The following is a 7,783-nucleotide window of genomic DNA, read 5'->3' on the forward strand; positions in this document are numbered from 1 at the left end:
GATCGCTTGGGACTACCAGGTGCTGTAGGCTTTTTAATTTTTTAAAAATAAAGAAATTAAAAGTACATCCAAAAGAATTGAAAGCAGGGTTTCAAGAGATCCTTGTACATCCACGTTCACAGCATTATTCACAAGAGTCCAATGAATGTATGGATAAGAAAAAAGTGGTACATATGTACAATGGAATATTTAGCCCTAAAAAGGAAATTCAGACATGTGCTACAACATAGATGAACCTTGAAAAAATTATGCTAAGTGAAATCAGCCAATCTTAAAAAGACAAATGCTATATGATTCCACTTATAAGAATTACCTAGAGCAGTCAAATTCATAGAGACAGCTGGGTGTAGTGGTGTGTTCCTATAGTCCCAACTTCTCAAGAGGCTGAAATGGGAGTAGCTCTTGAGCCCAGGAGTTGGAAGTTGCAGTGAGCTATGAACACTCCACTGCACTCCAGCTTGGGTGACAGAGCAAGACTCTGTCTCTTAAAAAAAAAAAAAAGAAAATTCATAGAGACAGAAAGTAAAGTGGTAGTTGCCAGGGGTTGGGGAGAGAGGGAAATGGAAAATTATTGTTTAATGGGTACAGAGTTTCAGTTTTGCAAGAGGAAAAGAGTTCTGGAGATGGTGATGATGCTTGCATAATGATTTGAGTGTATTATTATTTAATGCCACTGAACTGTACATTTAAAAATGGTTAAGATGGTAACTTTTATATTCTGTGTTTTATCACTATTTTTTTAAAAGCCAGATGATGCCCATAAGTTTATGAGCAAATTAACAAAATGCGATATATGTATATACCATGGAGTACTACTCAACCATAAAAAGAAATGAATTCATATCTTTTGCAGTAATTTGGATGGAACTGGAGACCATTATCCTAAGTGAAGTATGAGGCCTGTCCGGAAAGGATCTGGCTGTTAATATAACAGGAATGGTTTTCAGGACATCAATGTAACGTGGCAGCCAAGGAGAGTGGACTGGAATGCACATGTGTGAACAATGACTCACTGTACTAGACAGTGGGGCGCCAGATGCCATTGAGTGAGTGTGTGTACTGTGTGAATGTCACAAAATGAGCAAGTAGAGGAGAATCTGCATCAAATTTTGCGTTAAGCTTAAACATTCCTTGGTGGAAACTATTCGGGTGATTCAGAAGGCTTTTGGGGATGATGCAATGAGTGCAGTGCAAATAAAAGTGTGGCACAGGCCGGGCATGGTGGCTCATGCCTGTAATCCTAGCTCTCTGGGAGGCCAAAGTGGAAGGATCGCTCTAGGTCAGGAGTTCAAGACCAGCCTGAGCAAGAGTGAGACCTCCCTGTCTCTACTAAAAATAGAAAGAAATTAGCTAGACAACTAAAAATATGTAGAAAAAATTAGCCAGGCACGGTGGCACATGCCTGTAGTCCCAGCTACTCAGGAGGCTGAGGCAGAAGGATTGCTTGAGCCCAGGAGTTTGAGGTTGCTGTGAGTTAGGCTGACGCCACGGCACTCTAGCCCGGGCAACAGAGTGAGACTCTGTTTCAAAAAAAAAAATGGAAAAACTAACACCACATGTACTTTTTAATAATGTGGAATTAATTGATGGGCACAAAGAGAAGTAAAAGTCATTGGAAATCAAGAAAGGTAGCAGGGGAGAGGGGTAAAAACCTACCTAACAGGTACAATGAGCACTATTCAGGTGATGGGCACACTGATAGTCCTGACTTAAGCATTATAAAAGCTATCCATGTAACAAAAACATTTGTACCCCCTTAATATTTTGAAATTAAAAAAAAAAAAAGCCAGATGAAGCTAGGTGAGGTGATGCACACCTGTGGTGCTAGCTACTCAGGAGACTGAGGCAGGAAAATTACTTGAGCCTGGGAGTTTAAGGCCAGCCTAGGCAACACAGTGAGACCCCATCTCAAAATAAACAAATATATATTAAAAAATAAAAAAGCCAGATGAATTAATTTGTATATGTATCTTGGTCCCCAAAACCTACTTCATTTCTTTATTGATAATTTATCCCCTGCTTATGTCTAAAAACATAGTTAAGGCATTTTAAAGTAAAACGAACAGTTCAAGATTAAAGATCTGCTGAGGAAAAGGCAGATTACACTTAAATATCAAATTCCAACTCTGGGCCAGGTAAAGTGACTCTTGCCTATAATCCCAGCACTTTGAAAGGTTGAGGCGGGAGGATTGCTTGAGGCCAGGAGTTTGAGACCAGCCTGACCAACATAGTGAGACCCCCATCTCAACAAAAAATATAAATAAATATTCCATCTCTGAGCTTCCTGGCAATAATGTTCTTTCTACTTTAAGGAGACCAGGAGAAAATTTTTTCCTATTACTAAAATCTAAGAAAAGTTTATCACATGACCTCTTAAGAAAAACAATACCTTCAGTAATGATTTTATAAAAGATAAAAGTAGCTATTACCTAATAAAGTTTATTGTGTGCCATATATGAAGTTAAATGTTTTACATGTATTGCATTCAAACCCATAATAAAGCTGTTCCCATTCTAGAGACAAGGGGAACAAGACTTGGAAATTATAAGTAACTTGTCTGTGATCAATACTGCTGGTTGTCTTCCTCTCCAAAAGAATTGGGATTTTGTCCACTCTCTTCCCCCTGCAGCCCCAGAAGCTAAATTTTCATTAATTTAAATCAATCTTGGTCATTGCAGTCCCCCAAGTGTTTGTTCTAGGCCTGAGGCTGGGGGGCAAACTGACCCCATGAATTGTAAAGGGAGTCTTCTGGGTGGTTTTTTGCCCTTAAAAAGGGAACTTCTTTTTGAGGTCATGAAATAATCTCCCAAAATTAGATTATGGTGATGGTTGCACAACTTTGTGAAGATACTAAAGACCATTGAATTGTACACTTTAAAAGGATGAATTTTATAGTTGTGACATATATCAATAAAGCTGTTATTTAAAAAAAAAAATCTAATGGAATGTGTGATTGGCAGGCCCTTGAACTAGGATTCTCAAACCTGGTTGGACATCAGAATTCCCAATAGAGCTCATGAAACATGGAGATGGTCAAGTTTTACCCCAAGCAGTTCTGATTCAGTTGGCCAGGAAGGGCTTGGCATCTATGCTTAACAAGCTTCATAAGCTATTCTGATGCCCAGCCAACTGTGACAACCACTGGCTTGCTTTCATAAATATCCATTGTCACAGCTGCTTTTGGCAGAAGCTATGTTACAATTAATTTAACAGTGTGTGCTGGCTCAGGAACCCAGAATACAATCTGTATTATTGATTGAAGTACTAGAGCAGTTTTGTTATGCAGGAAAGCTCAATTCACATCCTATTATAAAGATTCAAATCTAAAGTAAAGCCATGCCACCTTCCAATGAGGTGGGTTGTGATGATTGGTGGGCAAGACCAAATATTTTCAAATGTAAGCTTCAGGAGTGCTTGAATGCTTGGACCAGTTGAGACCCTGTGCTTTCATGCTAAAGAGAAAGGATGCAGTTATTTTAACCTACAACCTCATTTTGACTATCAGTGACCAGAATCAACAGTTTCCAAACTATTGGCTGCAATTCATTAATAAGTCATGACATTTTCTGTCACAGGTAGTACTATTCCCTGAAATTTTTGTTTCAGTAATTGACACACAAATTGTAACCCCAATTTTAAGATACACATTTTTCCATATTTTAACATCTCTAAATTGGTATTTTATATTCAATGGCACGTAATAATTATAATCAGCAGCATTTAACAACTTCCAGTTAAAAATGTCTTATATACAGTGAAATAACAGTGTGTGTTTGTATTGTGCTGCAATATAAAATATATTTCTGGCCTGGCACAGTGGCTCAGTGCTGTAATCCCAGCACTTTGGGAGGCTGAGGCAGGAGGATCACTTGAGGCCAGGAGTTTGAGGCCAGCCTGGGCAACATGGCAAGACCTCATCTCTACAAAAATAGAAAAATTAGCTACAAATGGTGGCACATGCCTGTAGTCCCAGCTACTCGGCAGGCTGTGGCAGGAGGATCGCCTGAGTCCAGGAGTTGGAGGCTGCAGTGATCTATGATCGCGCCACTGCACTCCAGCCTGGGTGACAAAGCAAGACTCTGTCTCAAAAAAAAAAAAATATATATATATATATATATATATATGTATTTATATATGTATATGTATATATATTTCTTACTGTGGATCATAGTTAAAAGTTTGAAAAACTATATTCTGATGGGAAAAACACAATAGGTTTCTTTTACATCTGTGTATTCCTCAAAGTACTTTTCTAAAAAGTTTTTAAAAACTTAGTCTTCTTGATCCTTTCCTTCCTTCCTACGCTCTAATTTTATAGCTATAACTTAGCCTTGCTAAGTGATGTAATTAAAGTCTAACTTCAAGTTGCTGTTGAGCATGGATCTCAGGTCTTCTGACTTCACAACACCTTTCTGCCACTTATAGTGGGTTATTTCCCCCTAGAGACAAGAGGTCCTCTACTAAATAAAAAGCTTCTCTGTCCTTCCTAAACAATCTAGGATACAAGTCTGTTTTTTTAGTTTAAGCTTCAGTTCTCACGCACACCCTTTGTAGCGCATTTCATGCTAAGCATTTATGGAGTTGCCATGCTTAATTAGCCATTATAGCACTCACTCTAATTTAAAGGTTATCCCAGAGTTTGGAGGGTATAAGGGAATTTAGACTTTGTGTGAATTTCACTTTGAACAGCACCCTCTGCAGACTTAAAATAGTCTTCATGTACTTGAAGACAGTAATAATTTCTTGGTATTTGCCAGGCTAAACAACTATTTTTTTAATCCAGTGCCTCATAATTAAGTCATTTTTAGTCTTTAATTATATTGGTTACTTTTAGAATTCTTTTCAAGTTGGTCTACACCCCTTAAAAACATGGATGATCCGAATTTAAAACAGCACAGTAAGATACCTAAAAGAAAAAACACTGCCTAAATTTGAAAAGCAACATTTCTAGAATATACTGCTTTTTTTTTTTTTTTTTAAACACAAGACCAGACTTTTCTGTGCATGGAGGGGTAGGGGGTAGGGAGTGGGGGGTGGGGCCAGTGTGTGGTGTTCCAAGCAATGAAAGGAAACTTCTTGAATTTTCTGTATTTCCAATTTCACAAGAAACAACCTCAAGGAAGGCAGTTTAACTCAAAATTCAGAATCATGTATTACAACACCAAAGAAAAATACTCATGAGCTGAGCAGTTGTATAAAATAATAAAGACTTTTAAAAAATTTTTTAGATTTAAAAAATTTTTTTTTCCCCACTGGATACCTCTTAGACAAATTAATGGAGAAATTGAGTTCCAAGAAATGCATCCCTAACCTCAATATAAAGACAGCTATGAGAAAATGTTCTTTGTACCCAACCACAACTGAATAAAAATCACCTCATTTCTTTTTTTTTTTTTTTTTTTGAGACAGAGTCTCACTCTGTTGCCCAGGCTAGAGTGAGTGCCATGGCGTCAGCCTAGCTCACAGCAACCTCAAACTCCTAAGCTCAAGGGATCCTCCTGTCTCAGCCTCCCGAGTAGCTGGGACTACAGGCATGCACCACCATGCCCGGCTAATTTTTTCTATATATATTTTTAGCTGTCCATATAATTTCTTTCTATTTTTAGTAGAGATGGAGTCTTGCTCTTGCTCAGGCTGGTCTCGAACTCCTGAGCTCAAACGATCCGCCCGCCTTGGCCTCCCAGAGTGCTAGGATTACAGGCGTGAGCCACCGCGCCCAGCCCTCATTTCTTATTATACATTTACTGAGTTGTCAGTTCTGTATATTAATAGAATCCTTTAAGAGGCTCAACAAAGAAGTCCAAAGGGTCAATCAAGAAGGTATGGTAACAGCTAAAGTGAGGTCCTTGCTTTGCTGCACTGATATAGCTGCACCTCTTACACCCAGGCCTTAGGAAATATTGCGGATATCCTCACCAGAGGGTTGAGAACCACTTCCTCAGTTTGGGTGCCTCCAGACAGCACTAGAACTCAAACTCAGATTGCTTATGTGGCAACTCTAATTGTCACACCAACTAGGATATTCCCTAAATCACATGATTTTACTAAATATATAAGCAGACGGAATATTTATGTTCTTTCCTTATTAGCCATCTGGTATTTAACCTCTGGAAACCACACTTACAGGATCACATCACACTATCCTCTGTTAACTTATGCTTTTTTACTGGAATAAATAAAACTGCCTACTTTTGACTTAGGTCTATTTTAACAAAATCTATTTGGTTTTACACAAGCAATAACCTACAATTTAGACAATGTATCAAAAGAGATTGTGTTGGCCGGGCGCGGTGGCTCACGCCTGTAATCCTAGCACTCTGGGAGGCCGAGGTGGGCGGATCGTTTGAGCTCAGGAGTTCGAGACCAGCCTGAGCAAGAGCGAGACCCCATCTCTACTAAAAATAGAAAGAAATTATATAGACAGCTAAATATATATATAGAAAAAATTAGCCGGGCATGGTGGCACATGCCTGTAGTCCCAGCTACTCGGGAGGCTGAGACAGGAGGATTGCTTGAGCCCAGGAGTTTGAGGTTGCTGTGAGCTAGGCTGACGCCACGGCACTCACACTAGCCTGGGCAACAGAGTGAGACTCTGTCTCAAAAAAAAAAAAAAGAGAGATTGTGTTAAAGGCAATATCCAGACTACGTTGTTGCTTTGATCTGTTCCGAATTAGCTTTAAATGTAAAGTCTGACAAAAAGTAAAACTACCTGAACTTTTTTAAGGAGACTATCATTGTTTAAAATAAAAACATTTAATTCCTAGTACAAAGATTACACTCCCACCTTGACCTTATTAACTCTAAGTAGTAGAACAAATTATTTTTGTCTGCCAAAAAAAGGAAAGTAAATTTAAAGTTATCACCTAATTCACCTTGCTTTTACTAAACAGTTGGTAAAATTTTCATGACTGCCTTGTGATTAACATTATGAAATATGGCCTAGATTATAGTATTATTAGGTGGCTTTGCAATTAGCTGGAACACTATAATCAAATAACTGTTCTCTAGTGCAGTTCCGCAGGCCTCTGGCTTTGGACCTAGTTTAATACTTAAACCAGTAATTTAAGTAAAAACACAGAAACATAAATATCAGATTTGTAAGTCACAAAGCCCACATTTTTACTTATGCTAGTTAGCAGTCTCTAGATTCAAAATTATCTCACCTAGATGATGAAATATAGCATAGATAAATATAAACTCCCAACATTTGAAGTGCTTTTGTTGTTGTTGTTGTGGACAGCAGAAAGATTTATTGGTGGGCCTAGGTGAGGAGGGGGCAGCACAGCAGAAGCCCTCATGAATGCAGGGCCTGCCACTTGTCCAGGGGACCATGACTGGGGATGTATTTGACTCCATACCCACCCAGGATGAACAGCTTCTCAGCCACCAGGTCTTCAAATTCGTCTGCATTCAACTTGGTAAAGCCCCACTTCTTTGAGATGTGCATTTTCTGGCAGCCAGCGAACTTGAATTTGGCCTTCCATAGGGCCTCAATCACATGTTCCTTGTTCTGCAGCTTTGTGGGGACAAACATGATGACTTGGCCAATGTGAATTCTGGCCACAGTGCACTGGGGCTTTCCAAAGGTACCTCGAGTACCTGTCTGGAGCCTAGACTGGGGACAGCCCAAGGTCTGAGACATGAAAGTATATTGGAAAGGGCTGTCTCCAAAGGTCCCTTAGAGCAACCTGCACAAGTGACAGGATGCGTGCGAACACTAAAAAGGAGGCTGGTGTTTATAGCCATCACAATTTTTTAAAAAATTAACCATACAGTGGTGTGG

General features: G+C 39.1%; 1 pseudogene; it reads right to left on the reverse strand.

Annotated features, from left to right (window-relative positions):
* Positions 1–7,659: 7,659 nt before the first annotated feature.
* On the reverse strand, positions 7,660–7,783 carry LOC138396181 (small nucleolar RNA SNORA70; annotated as a pseudogene).

Source organism: Eulemur rufifrons, chromosome 15 (genome assembly GCF_041146395.1).
Source record: "Eulemur rufifrons isolate Redbay chromosome 15, OSU_ERuf_1, whole genome shotgun sequence".
Classification (NCBI taxonomy): domain Eukaryota; kingdom Metazoa; phylum Chordata; class Mammalia; order Primates; family Lemuridae; genus Eulemur; species Eulemur rufifrons.